This window comes from Halichoeres trimaculatus, unplaced genomic scaffold (genome assembly GCF_033239565.1).
Source record: "Halichoeres trimaculatus isolate MK-OKI-2021-1 unplaced genomic scaffold, fHalTri1.1 fHalTri1_scaffold_21, whole genome shotgun sequence".
Taxonomy (NCBI): Eukaryota; Metazoa; Chordata; class Actinopteri; order Labriformes; family Labridae; genus Halichoeres; species Halichoeres trimaculatus.
Window position 1 is genome coordinate 9,146,162 of NW_027437199.1, and position 14,133 is coordinate 9,160,294.

The 14,133-nt window shown below is 42.9% G+C and overlaps 1 protein-coding gene across 1 annotated transcript in view; it reads right to left on the reverse strand.

Moving 5' to 3' along the window:
- Positions 1–14,133, reverse strand: part of snd1 (staphylococcal nuclease and tudor domain containing 1) — a 229,525-nt gene that overhangs the window by 70,848 nt on the left and 144,544 nt on the right. The window lies entirely within an intron of this gene.

Genomic DNA, 14,133 nt, shown 5'->3' on the forward strand with positions numbered 1-14,133 from the left:
TAGGAGAGTGGTCCCATTCTCTAGATTTAGAGTGTTTTCTGGAGGCTATGGAGCCAGGAGCCTGAACACAGAGGACTGACCCAAATTAAGAGAGGGTCATTTAAGGATTTGATATGAAGTCACTCAACATGGATATTTGATTTAAAAAAAGAGATGTGTCAGCATATTTGTGTCATAAACTATAGGAGAGATGAAACAAAATTCACACCTCTAACTGCTATTAAAAACAAACACAATGTCAAATAACAGCTATAACCATTTATTGGCATCAGTGCTCTAACTGCCTCCTAAAGTCTACCAAACTGGAGCCAATTCATAAGACTTAAGACGGCAAAGTTTTCCCTTTTGTTTTACTCTCATTTTCAGACTTCATATTATTCACCACTGTTCACATGCTACAAAGTTACTCTTTTTGAGATATCCAGCGTTCCCCTACTAAAAATGACCAAATATAAAACAAAATCATAGATTTGAAACCTAAATCTGGCACAACTCCTAACAATAACTCTACAACCAAGTTTTAGACACTGTTTGACTAGTTTGTAGCAATAAGTCAACTTGAAGACAACTGAGAAGGTCTCAGGGAGGTCAGTCACCCCGAGTTTCAAGGACCAATCCTCAGGAAAGCCAACTTAAATTGCTGACAAAGCATTGAAAAATCCTTTTGGATAGTAGAAAGAGCAAGAAACATGATAAAGGGGGTGGCATGTTGGAAAGGTGCCACAGGTTCATTTTAAACTTGGACCCCCGCTCAAAAGTTAGCCTCTTGGGGTGTACAACCCAAACTGGGAGGCTATACCGGTGCCCTGACAATTTTTATTTTTCCCTGCTGATGGTTGGTCAGAGCAATTTAAAATCCCTTCAGAAGATTGTGTGGTGTAAGATTAGGGTTTAATTGTGATGCCCAGATGACTAGGCAAGGGCACTTCCATATTTGTGGGTCTTGTCACAATGATCCCCATCTGCAATGGTCCACATCCAATGAGAACAAGCACAAGGGAAGAAAACTGGGGAGCTGACAGGGCTCAATCTCATCTCTTCATTGTGTTGACCAATTCAGCAGATATGCTGGAACTCAAAGGGTGGATACACGGTTAATGCTGGTTCTTACCGGAAGGTGTAAGAACACACAGTGCCAGTTCCTTCCAAAATGCCAACCCTGGGGACAAGAATTGGACGAAAGCAACAGGATGAGGTGGTTTGGAGGAAAAAGATATCAAATATGCTGAGTCCAATCAAGCATCATGCTGAACAGCAAAGTCTGAACCATGGAAGCCCCAACACATATCTTGAAAGGACTTGCAGGACCTTTGTTCACGCCTTGATACCACAGCACACCTTCAGAGATTGACTGAAATCCACGGCTCACCAGGTCAGGGTTGTGATTGCCTTCACCTTGTAAGGTCAGGGGTCAAGTGGGCTCTACTCAGTACAAGGCGTATGGTCCCGATGTCATGACTGGTTGGGGTAAAACTGCTTAAAAAATCCTCAATAATGCATGGAAGTGATATAACGAAGCTGTTTATTTCAGTCCAATGACCTTTGACCATAAAAACCCAGAGACATGCCTCTCCTGTAATCCTTGACTAGAGCAAGCCATCTAAACGAAACACATCCAGCTGCCTGCTCAAATTCATCCATCCATTCCTCTTTCCCCATGTCACCGCTCTCCAAGGTTGACAGCCCATGAAAAAAGACCCATCCATTTCACATTAAAGGCTAGCGTTTTTTTTTTTATTATTACTGAAGTTTTCAAAAGCATGTTGAATTCTTCTCCACAAACCAGCAGCAGCAATCTGCAGTGCTCTGGCATTTCATAACTTAACTGCAGTCACACGAGCATATTTTATTTTGCTGGATGGTGTGACGATTCCCGGAGGGCTACTAAAGACACTAAAATATGAGTCGAAGAAGATAAAAGTGGAGCTGACAGCTCTGCAGTTGGCAGAAATGGGCCTCATATCAACTCTGCTGGTGATGCATGACTCACAAACAATACAAGAGGCGGCAAACGCAATAATTTAAGATAAAATACTGAGCAGTAATAACAGATTCAGTGTCTTCTTTGTCAAATATTAACTGTAAGACATATGAGCAGGAGAAATTTCTGAAGGAGTGTCAATCAAAACAAAAGCAAGCAACTTCTTTCTGCGGGTGCCCTTGCTGAATGTCGTATTTCAAAAACCGAAGATGCCTTCAGAAAGACCAGAGGACAGTAGAAGAAAAAAATGCATCAATGAATCAATGCGCTTGGCATTCTCCTCACAGAAAGGAAAGCATTAGAGAGCATGTGAGGTAAGGGGGGAATAATAAACAGGATACCTAATTCAGGGCTTAGATTGGGAGTAAGGAAGGTGGCAAGAGAAAGAGGTTGAATTAAGGACGGGATGATGGGAAAGAAAGGTGATAGGGATGATAGGGTTTGTGTAGTGAAGCAAGAACAAATGAATGGCAGAAAGAAGAGGCAAAAGTAAGAAGGTTGAAGGATGAGAGGGAGTCGCTAAGCCATTGAGAGGGGAACAGAGGAAAAGAATAAGCAAACGCATTTTAGGAGTGGAATTGGCTGCTCAAGCAAGACCGCTCTGCCAGTGTGTGGAGGAGTCTGTATGTGAGAGCAGGTAATAAAGAGAACTGATGAGGTGTTTGCATCCAAACTGGCTATAAGCTTCTTCTCTCCACACTGGCTCCGAGTGGACTGCTTTAGACCAAGAGTGCCAAGAGCAATTTAATAATCAGGAGTAAGAATCTACGGTGCGTAGGGTCAGGGGTGTTGTAGCACCTTTAGGCGACGACAGGCCAGTGAAGGTCTTAACATAATGCCTTGAAACTCATAAAACCATAACTCATTAAATGGGACGAGGGTTCAGCCACCAACCAGAAGAGAGGAAGGGAGCGCAAGAGAGGATTTAAATGGTGCCCTGAAGAAACAAATATTTAGCATTTCATTAGACCGCAGAGAGAAGCAAGTGAAGCAGGGAGGGAACAAGTACAGGGAGGGGGATTTCACTGCCGACCCATATTAAATGGAGCTAAGTGTCCCTCCGAGCAAAGGGCCCTAAAAAATGTCAGAGTGCGTGTAAATGACTGTAACTTGTGTGCGTCGTATTTTTAGTGCAAACACAGATAACGCTTCCCCCGATTAAACAAGGGCACCTGCAGCAGGGATGAAAATGTCCAGGGCTTGATGTTTTCACAGCATCTGCCTGATGACTCAAAAAGTGTATAAATGTCACTTATCTGCTGAGGGAAAATGTCATCGCTGCTTCTTCCCGTAAAGGATGTTCACATGAATGGCGCGGCTATTACATCAAGGCAGGGTCGTCTGTGCAAACCGCTGCAAGGTTACAAGAATGTCATCAAAACAAGCACATTCAAGTTATCGTCTGAGTAATCGTACTCTTTAAGATGATGTAGATGATGGGAGCTACACAGCTACAGCCATTTCAAGGATTAATGAGCGTCTTAAAATCCTGTTCAAAAGGGAATAATTTCAAACGCAAGCAGTTTCAGATAAGTATGTGTGGTGTTGAAGTAAACACCCAGAATACTGCATCATTATCAGCAGCAGCACGAGGTAATAATCTTTGCAGGAACTGGCTAATCAAAGCACTGCAGTCTGAGGTCAAATGCGCCGGCGTTAAAATTCAAGGCTCGCCACCTGCATCCTGGAGGAGGTAGGAGGCAGTCAGCTCCAACCAGTCCTTAGCAAACCAAGTGGAAAAGTGTCTCCTTACAGTGTCCCAGGAGGGACAAACCAGGAGTGAGGGAGAAAGGAAAAAAAGAGGGAATAATCTGCTTGCTTAACTCCAGTCCGTGCACGTCCTTCACACTCACTTTCATCAGCAAAAAACAACAGAGGTAAAAGTGGGGCATAGGAGGAGAAGGGGAATTAAAGGAGGGATGCCCACAGAAAAAAGAGGAATGAAGAAATGGAGGGCTGAGACCTGGGGTTTCATTTCCACAGAGAATGTGTAAATAAGCCATATAATGCAATGCACTGTGTCATAGTACGTTATGCCTCCTGCCAGCGTTTCACCTCCTTCCACTCTTTCAGGCCTTCATTCGTAGTGAGGAGAGGAGGGTTAGTAGTGGTAAGGGGGGGCTGCTGCCGGAGCTCTTCTGCAGCGATGAGCCAGAGGCAGCCAGAAACCTGCCCCTTAGGACCTCTGCTAAGAGCCTGCAAGAATCCTGTGCATGACTGGAGAAAAGGAAAGCACAAGGCCAAGGACATGCAGACGAATGCACTGAAACAGTTGTGCAGTATCATAAACAGAACAATAAACATGCTCACAGGTGCAAGTTAAACAGAATGTGCAAGAAATACGTGGACAGCAGGGATCATGTGCATGCTGCAGCAACACAACGACGCAGGACAAAGACGCACACACAGAACACAAAGCCAAATGTTGATCTAAACAAAAAGGGTCTACTTCCTGTTTTTATGCTTCATCAAGTAGAATATTTCATCTGAGAGTGTGTGTGTTCCTCAGGATCGTCCCCATGTCCTTGTGGCTGGATGCATTTTTCAGATGACATTTTTAAAGTCAGCGCGTAATCCTGCAACTCATGTCAATGTATAATTCAGCGCGCAGAAGGTGAGACTGCTGGGGCGGACTCGCTCCGTTGAGCATGTGCGTTAGATTTTAGTTTTCTTGCTCATCAAAACCAGTTTGCATGCGTCATTTTGCAGGTGAACGCACGTGCACAGCAGTGTGTGTTGCAAGGAAAACGGAGCAGATTAAGATGGAAAGAATGTTTGCATGAGATTTCACAAGACAGCGAGTGGAGCTGACAGACTGCTGAATTTGCAACTTGGAACTGGGGAAAAGGAGGATGAAGACGGAGAGGGAGTGAGTGAGTGAGGAGGAGAAATGGGGGCTGGGGTGTAAATAACACACACATCACTGGCTCTACTGATCTCTTTTTCTGTCTTTCTGTCTCTGTGCCTCAGGGCTCGGAGGGTCCGGCTTGCCGTCTCCAGTGGAGAAGGGGGGATCACAGGAGCGTGTGTCTGTGTGTACGTCGGTGTTTGCTCTGTCGGGCTGCACATGCTCAAAGAGTGTTTGAGTAAGGAGGAGGGAGACAGTGAGAGTATGGTGTGTGCACGTGTGGTGCCTCCCTCTATCTGCAACCAAGTTTTGTGTGTGCGCGCGGATGTGTACACAGCGCACTGAGAGTCATATTATGTAATCCTTTAGCCATATGAAAAAGCCTCCGTCAGCTCTTTGCTTTGTGTGGTAGGTGGTTCAGTTTGTGCACACAGACGAAAGATGAAGGCAGGACTAAACTTACACACACAAACATCCATATGAACATGATTGCAGTGTAAAGAGGAAAAAATGATGTAGTCACACACATATGAAGCCAGACTCAGAGTGGATTGTAGGAATTTGTGGAATATAACAAAGAGTACAGTGAGTCCTCTCCATCTTTTCCAGTGATGTGAGGTCTCACACGGGTCACCTCTCCCATTGTGGCTGCCCTGCAGGCATTAATGTCCCCTTGCTGTGAACCTGCTGTCCTTTCACACTTACCAACAAACCCTGCAACCTTCATCTTACTGCTTTATTGACACGCCAGCAAAGGGGGGCAATGAACACTGGCTGAATGTGTTAGTGATTTCCAAAATGGGACAAGGTCTCCTCAGCCACTGATCAAAACATAGCACCAAAAGTCAGGAAATTTGTGTTTAATTAGATTGTTTCTTTGGTGTCATGTTTTGTGGGATGAGCAGCCAGTTGGGATATTGCCAATATGTCTTATTTACTGGATTAGATGATTGAAGTCTGAAGGAACAGGAGTCGTTGACAAAATTGACCTTAAGGAAAATAAACAGGCCTTCTAAACAGTATAAGATTTATTGTCAAGTAGCATTTTTGCAATTAAAAAATATTGTACCAAACACTACTTTCCTCACTTTTTGCGTTAAGTTTATATCCTATTAATAAATCGCATTCCTTTTCGGCTGTAGTAGTACTTTCATGGCCCACTTGTATTCTTCGGTTTAGATTCACAGCCCTGTGATCAAACCTCTTTGAAATACTGCCAACATTTTAATTTGGCAATGCTACGCTTTATTGCACTCTTTTCTTTAGATTAAAATAATCTTCTTGATATATTCCAGTGCTTGAGGCATATCCCTTAGATTGCAGCATTTATTTTCTGCAAACTTACTTCTGCTGCATATTTTCTCGTTTCCTTTGAATACCTTTACCATCACTTATCAAAAGTGGAGCTACTCAAGTAAGAAGTTTCACAAACCCGCTGGTAAAGTTGTTTTTTTTGTAAAGAGTAAAGTCAAAGCTGCTACCTCAAACCTGGACATGAAGCTGATCTGACCACAGTAGGCTGAGGACTGCAGCACCATGAGTCATCAAACTGCACTAACCTGTTCATAGCTACTCACAGATTAAACAGCATGTTCCAGCTTCAGCCTAACAGATCATGTCGGACTAAAAAAGCAGCCAAGACCTTGGACTTCAGTGTTTTTGTGACTGCTGTACTCTACGAGACTGCGGACAGGATATATCTGAGACACAAGCGAGACGAGCGTAAATAGATTGCCCATGGGTGAGGTGATGTACTGTGACTTTTGGCACAGTTTTAGCAACTCATCACCTAAAGGGCAAAAAAATGCAAATCACCAGTGACATAATGATTCTCCACGGTGCTCTATCTCTGAGATGGCTGAGCGAAATGCTGCAACAGACACCATTTGGGTCTATCATTAGTTTTCTAGCATTTGGCAGGGCCTCTGCACTGAGCTGGTGCTTTAATGTACATTTTCTTTAAAACCTCCACTTTAAGACACTAAAGGAACACTGCTTATGGGAAAGTTTAAAGATATTTCTTGAAAAAGGATCTGTGGTGTTTGATACATACATTTTAAATCGTGTCATTTACACTTTCATAGCATGTCTGAAAAACAGTTTGCTGATATGACACAAGTTGGCTGGAGTCAGCTGTTTTAAGTTTAAACACTTGCATTATGAATGATCTGTAGAATGCACGCAATATGGCAGGAACTCTTCCGCTGGGGTAAAGGTAAATCAAATAAAGATGAGGGTTATTAAAAATTGTAGAACCAAGTGGTGATTCCAAGAAAAGAATATACAACTGGAGTCCAAATTTAGGGTCTCCAAGGGTCACCAACATGGTTGCATAACACTGGACTTTCACTGGATGTCCGTTTTGTTTGAGGGCGCAGTCACACTGGGCATTCAAAACATGCCATACTCAAGCACGATAGCCCCCCTGCAGTGCTGTTCTCCCACTGGAGAGTACAGCCAGCGGTCACACGACTACAATATGGTCCAGACTTAGGCAGGTATCACATACACGCATGGTCCGTCTACGTCACTGTGAAGCATCTGTTTCCGCTAAGCGCGGTCTCATCAGTCAGCACAACAAGACACGGAGAGCACTGCTACAACTTGAGAGACTTTTGACTGATGTTAAGTTGTTTTGGTCTGACACAGCCCTACAACACCCCGCTATTGTTCAAAACACTGTGGTTTGTTTGTGTGCTTGTCTATCAACACCCATCAGCTGCATTTCAGGAGCACAGTACAGGGTACAACTGATGGCCCATAGGAGTCCTGACACTGGGGCTTTCCCATGATAGTTAAAAGTCAAAAGCTTTCCGCCAACATGATAGGCTTCTCCTAATCCATTCTGTGATCAATAGCTTCTGGAAACCTTTGATTCCAAATTTGAGCTGGTTTGGTGTTGATGTCCTGTCTCTTTGATCTGCCCTAGGCTGGGTCAACATATGATGCAACAGCTACCAGCAAAACTAGTAGTCCTACAAATCTGCTGCAGAGTGCTCAGGATTGCCTGAGCTGGGGTGGAGCAGATACCTAACTGAGGGGCACCGGTGGATCTGGTGGAAGTAACCCTTAAGCCTTTAAGGTATGCTAGCCAATTCTAGAGTCCACTGGCCATTTCAGGGTAAGTACAAAGCCTTATGGGGTCAAACAGGCTAACCTTGGGATCTACTGGGTATCTTGGATGAGATAATACTGGAACTCACTGGCTTCTTAGCAGCCCCCAATCCTTCCCCTAGAGGGGCCAAATTGTTGAAACATCTAATTCCAAGTAACTCGAGACACAAATTTGCAGGTTTTTATTTGCCATGATGTTATCAAAAATAGGCATCCATTAATAGAGATGGATAAAAAACTAAGTTTTTGGAAATAATGGTTGCCAGGTTACAGGATTGTACTTCAGTCATTGTATTGTGCCTTTCTTTGCTCTCCAAAAGATTTGAGAGCATACAATCAAAGGCAGCTCAATAGTGGTTTGAGAACTACTCAGATGACAAGCACTTCTGCAGCCAAAACTCTTATCCTTTGCATAGAGATTCTAAATTGTACATATGAAAATCTTTTTTAGATTGTGGGCATTTAGTCCAGACACAAAACCTTCTTTTTAATACAAAGTCAAACTATTAGATGCTTCAAAATGGAGTGTTCCATGACATTATTCTGCTTGCAGGGGGTACAATCTATATACCCCCTAGAGACCAAGGCTACGTTAGGAAGGACTTCAAAGAGTGGTCTTCGCAGGGAGTCTAACTAGACTTTCTTACAGTGGCTGAAAGTGTATGGAAGTACAAAAGCTATGTCCAGGAAATCTCCAGTAGATCTTAAAACATCTGTACTTTTCTTTTCAAGAGTTACTGTCTCCCTGGAGCCTTTCGTACCCACCTGGCATTTTCATTTCCAAGGAGCAGTCTCCTCAGCGGTCATTCTTGTTCCCGCTCAAATGACCTGGTCAGGCATCTTGTACGCTCATTACCTGAATATCACTTTTAAGCAATCAGCCATTTCATGGACACTGCTCCTGTCTCGACACTGAGTAACTTCTATTTGTTAAATCACATGGCAACAATTACTGGGGAGATAAAAGAGAGGATGACTTAAATGGTAATACAGGTGTAATCATCCTGTTTGCCCCGGAAAAACCATCAAGGTACCATTTCTTGCAAGTACTAATGAAATTTTAGTGAAAAAGGAATAAAAGTAATGATTTCTTGTTTGCCGGAACTTTCTCTGTGGAGTGCGGAAAGCCAGTGACTAACACTGAAATGGCTGGAGTTAAGAGGACTTAATTTGCAGGAGCAGCAGTGGGATTTGGCTAGAAAAGAGCCTAAATTGGAGAACAATGAGTAAAGTGAGACACAAAATGAGCCAAATTTACTTTGAAGACTGCAGATGAGCTAATTTAGTATTAATCTCTGGCAGTTTTTCACGTGATATTTCTTGGTGACTGCCACAGATTAGTTCACCAAAAGAGGCTAAGAACAATGGGAAGACAAAGAGACATTTGGGGGCTTAGGAAAGAACAGGAAATGTAACATTAAAAAAATGAACCATCATCTAGTTAACAAAAAAAGGCTGCTTAAATGCTGTGAACGACTCTCTGCAGAAGACTGGGAAGCTCAATGTAGTTTATACAACCAAGACTTGCAGTTTCTCTTAATTTAGTATAAGGTCATTGCTCCAGGTGAAACACACACAACCACGTATGTTTTTTGTAAGTGCTATTAGTGGAAAAAGACAGATTGCAACTCATTACTCATACTTATGCATGAAACTGGTCCACAAAAGGTAAAACTCCTCCAGCCTCAACTCAGAGACACAAGCCTATTAGCTTTTCTAAAAGCCCAATTATCGTGATTCATCCACAGCATGTTCCTGTGTAGCCAGGTGTGTGATGTGCTGACTGCTGGGAAGACACAGCTCAGAAGGGAGGACAGAAAGATGTTGATTTTTTTGCACACCCTTTGAAAACAGCATGAAATCATAGATGAATGGTGGAGTGGGTTTATGGTTTGACGTTGAGAGATATTTTGCTTGTGAGGCGGGCTGCTTGACCCTTGGAAAAGCTAGCCTCAGGCAACAAAAGTGAAATACAATCATGAATGGAAATATAATGAAATAATCAGACATGCTCACAATGCTAGTCATCCAATCAGAGCGCATTCAAAGGACACTGTTTGCGTGGTTGGTCTGCATCATGTGTTTAAATATACCTGCAAACAAGCCCTTGAGTAAAGTCACAGTCAAATCAAGTAGACTTTCAAACTCTGGATTCTACCCAAGAAATAATGAAAAAAGGAAGACCCAATGGAAACAAGATTATGTGCTTCCATCAGGCTCTACCAAGGACTTGTCACCAAGCTCAATGTCAAGACGATGCTGCTGGAAATTCTTTGACAAGTGTCATTGATTGACGGGTGAAGAATACTGGAAAAGCAGCACAGAATCCTCAGTTTATGATTCACAGAGTTTTTCTCTTTCCCTTACCCTAAAAAGTGGAACATGCAATTCAATCCTGAACCATTTCGACGAAGGTCCGAATATGATGAGGAGTACAAGGCCATGACAGGGGGCATCTCGAAAAACATTGTGATTAGAATGCACATGAAGAAGATAACTGGGAGGAGCAAGTGGGTATCAAGTGAAGAAGATCATGGTGAGAGTTTTGGTTTTTACATAACAAGGCTAGATTATGAAAAGAGAGTTGTGGGACATGGAATAGTTTCTTCCAGCTCTGCTGAAAACTAGGGATGGGTACCAAATTAGGTACTTTTATAGGTACCAGGCAAATTCTGTCAAAAGTACCTGGTTCTGATTAATGTGAAAACAAAAGGTACCATATTTAGGTACCTAAATGTATCCTTGTGACTGTAGGGGAGTGGATGAGTGGGCGATTTTCCATGATGGACATGAACACAGCATTGCAAGGCTATATAAATATGTTAAATTGAGAAAAAAAAAAAGATATTTTTTTCCACATAAACACAAAAAAGTGCCAAAAATCAGTACCATTGAGTACCAGTACCGATTGCCAGGTACCGGGGATCTGTACAGTAACATTTCAAATGTCAAAGGTACCCATCCCTAGCTGGAATCCATCCTAGTTTTTTGTATCTCTGTTACATTAGGAAATTGAGGACAAAAAGAAAGACAAAGAGAAAGAAAATACACCATCTGGTTTTTATTGAGGTATATCTTCATCATTTGGCCACACTATTTGTTAGCATGTTTGGTTTCTTGATTGCTTATGGGAACTTTTTCTACACAGTCAATGTAAGCGTTAACAATGACTAATAGAGAACTAATCAAGAAAGATCACCCAGTATCAGTGAACGATGAGCGATGAACGCTTGTAGGAAATAACAATGAGCTTTCAAGAGTGTAAACAGATTCCACACTCATCACCCTTTGTAAGTTTCTTCTTTGGCCTCTTAGTTTAAAAGAAAAAGAAAATGTCCCATGTGAAATCGATCAAATATGACTGGTGTAGCACCCAACACCTGTACCGTACAAGAAGAACAGGATAGAAAGCGATGGTAAATGTCTCTGCAAGTTTAAATCTCTGCTCTCGATCCATTTCCAACCAAACTGCTGCTATCATGTCAAATTTATTTCTCTCTACCGCTGCTTTGGGAATACTGGAACATCGCATGAATCGCTGCAATGAGCCATCTCATATTACAGTGACAAAATGTAGTGTTTTTTGCAACATTTCTTGTTTACAGAAATGCCTGGTAAGCAAGAATTTGTTTTTGTAACCCGGGGAGAATCTAAATATACACAAGAATGCTTTGCACAACCAGGCAGGAGATTTAAGAGGGGGTTATGAGTGCTGCTTGGCAACAGTCGACTCATTGTTAGAACAACGTAAGAGGAGTTTAAACAGTATCCCAGGTCTGTCTTGTAGCTGAATCATGCAACCGTTAATGCTGAAGGCATGACAATAGGTTCTGACAGGGCGACACACTTTAAAGGAGATTTATGTGAACAATAGCTTAGCCGGAAAAAAAAGGGGGAACAAAAGTAACGATTTTGCATATGCAGGGAAATGTGTTTTCTGTTCCAAATATTGTTCCAAGAGATGCTGATTTGCAAGATCAAATAATGCTGAGCTCAAGAAAAGGCGGCTTCTTCTTCAAACCCTTTAGACCGCTTCATTTGGAACACAATCACTTCGTCCCACTGGTCTCATTGGAGCGAAAACTCATATTCACTTAAGTCACTCGAACTAAGCAGTTTTGGTTCATGATGCAGCTGCAGAAAGGCCTCAATCCCCCCTCGTTGTCCAGAGTCCCTGCTCAACCACCAACGCAAAGTTTGTCTTTAATGAGTGAGTGAATGTGTGTGTTTGGGCACACACCCTCTGAGAGTCCACTTCATTACGACAACCTTGTTTTCTTGTAGGGATTCCTGACACAGCAGTGCTGCTGAGGTCTTCCATATCCACAGCCGTAGGGACAATAAAGGGAGGGCAATGAAAGAGGAAGAGAAAGAAGAGGACGGGAGGAGATGAAATCTACCCTACCTAGCCTCAGCCCACGTTCAGACACAAAGACCGACGACTTCAAAAGGGAAAGACGAGGGGAGGAAAAAACACCAAGCTTTCAGCTTTTCACAAGATGGTCTCTGCGGGTTAATTAGAACACCAGGTCCAACCTCATCTGCCTTCATTTTGCAAACGATGCATCCACAAGCACATACGACCGCCATGTGCTTCCATTAGCACAACGTGCACACAAACAAATCCAGCTGTGGATGATCCGTGCGTCAGAGCCTTTAGCAAACAAACATCAAACATGATCACTGTCTGTCTGGCCCACTCAGGCCCCATTCTGTCGTCTTTCCTCTTCAGTCCTGTCCACACTCAGGTTGACTCCAGTCAAAACCTTGTGGTGGAAGTCAATCTGTCTCGGTACTGCAAAAGAGGGGGTTGGAAACTGGTAGTGAAATTGTCATCAGAGGTGTCAGGAGGGTGCCGTCTTGGGGAAAGTAGATATAACATGGCAGGGCCGGTGTGCTCACATGGCTGGCGGGATGTTTTTCTGGATGGAGGTTCACCTGCATACCAATCTCCAGATCGTTATTTCTATATTTTAGCTTTTTGAGGAAAGGGACTGATGTAAAGTATCTGCGAGAATGAGAGGAAGCCAGAAGATAGTAAAAGGAGTAAAACAGAGAGTGAGAACATGACGGATTCAGCGAAAGGGGGAAAAAAAGAGCACAGCCCCTTCTTGGCTGCAGCAATAGATCATGTTTATGTGGCGAGAACAGGCATTTGTGTCTCCTAAAGGACCCAAATAGGTAGGAGTGAAAGAGAGAGAGAACTGAAGGGAAGAAGGGAGGCTAAAAGAGATGAGTTACGGAGATAGAATGAAAGGGGGCGAGGATGACAGCTGGCCGGGCACTTCATGCATCTGGCAGGGGTGACTCGTGGAGCCATAATGAAAATGCAGGGCGAGATCAGGATCAGTGTGAGCGAGGCCTCCATCCATCAAAGGACTCCCATTGAGGAAAGGAAGCTTCGGTGATAACAGGAAATATGTGGCTATTCTCAGCCCCAGATGGAGCATTTCCATGTTATTGTAGCTTTGACTTACAGTACTGCCTGCATGCTAACGAGCACATAAAGACAAGACTTGCCGTTTTAATGATTTAACAGTGTGTAAGGTGAGATATACTGATGTATCTGCATCTTTCTTTATGATACATGCTTTCTGTCCAGATAAAGCTGTGCTGTTGTGTTTTAATGGAAGCCAGAGGTCATGGCAGCACCTGTCCTGACATGCTGGTTTGGGGGAGGGGGTGTATGACTTTGACAAGGGCAATGTGTGGGAGTTTGAGGACAGAGTAGGAGAGTAAAGGTTGAGAGAGAAGTTTGGCAGTGCTTAAGGAAGCATCTACTTGGCAACATCTGGAAAGCAGTGTGCATTTCTCTTCTGTAGCATTTCTCGCATATCGAGTGCTGCAAAGGTACGGGAGATATTCATCTTTTAGCTTTATTCTTCACTTTATGCATAATCCTTCTAATACTTTTGACACACAATTAGTTTAGTGAAAATGGAAATGCACTTTAAAAACAGCATTTATTCAGTGTTTTGAGGCTCCATTTGTATTTTGAAGACTGGTTCCATTAGTTTTTAAGTATTCTGGTTTAGCAGGGATCAGGTGGTTGAGTTTCAAAAATTAAAATCCAAGCAAGTGTTAATGTTAAATTGTTCAATTTCAAGATATTAAGAGACAAATTTCACATGTGGGGTACCCCAGTGTTCAATCCTGGGTCTATTTTTTTTCAGTCTCTACATGATTCGGC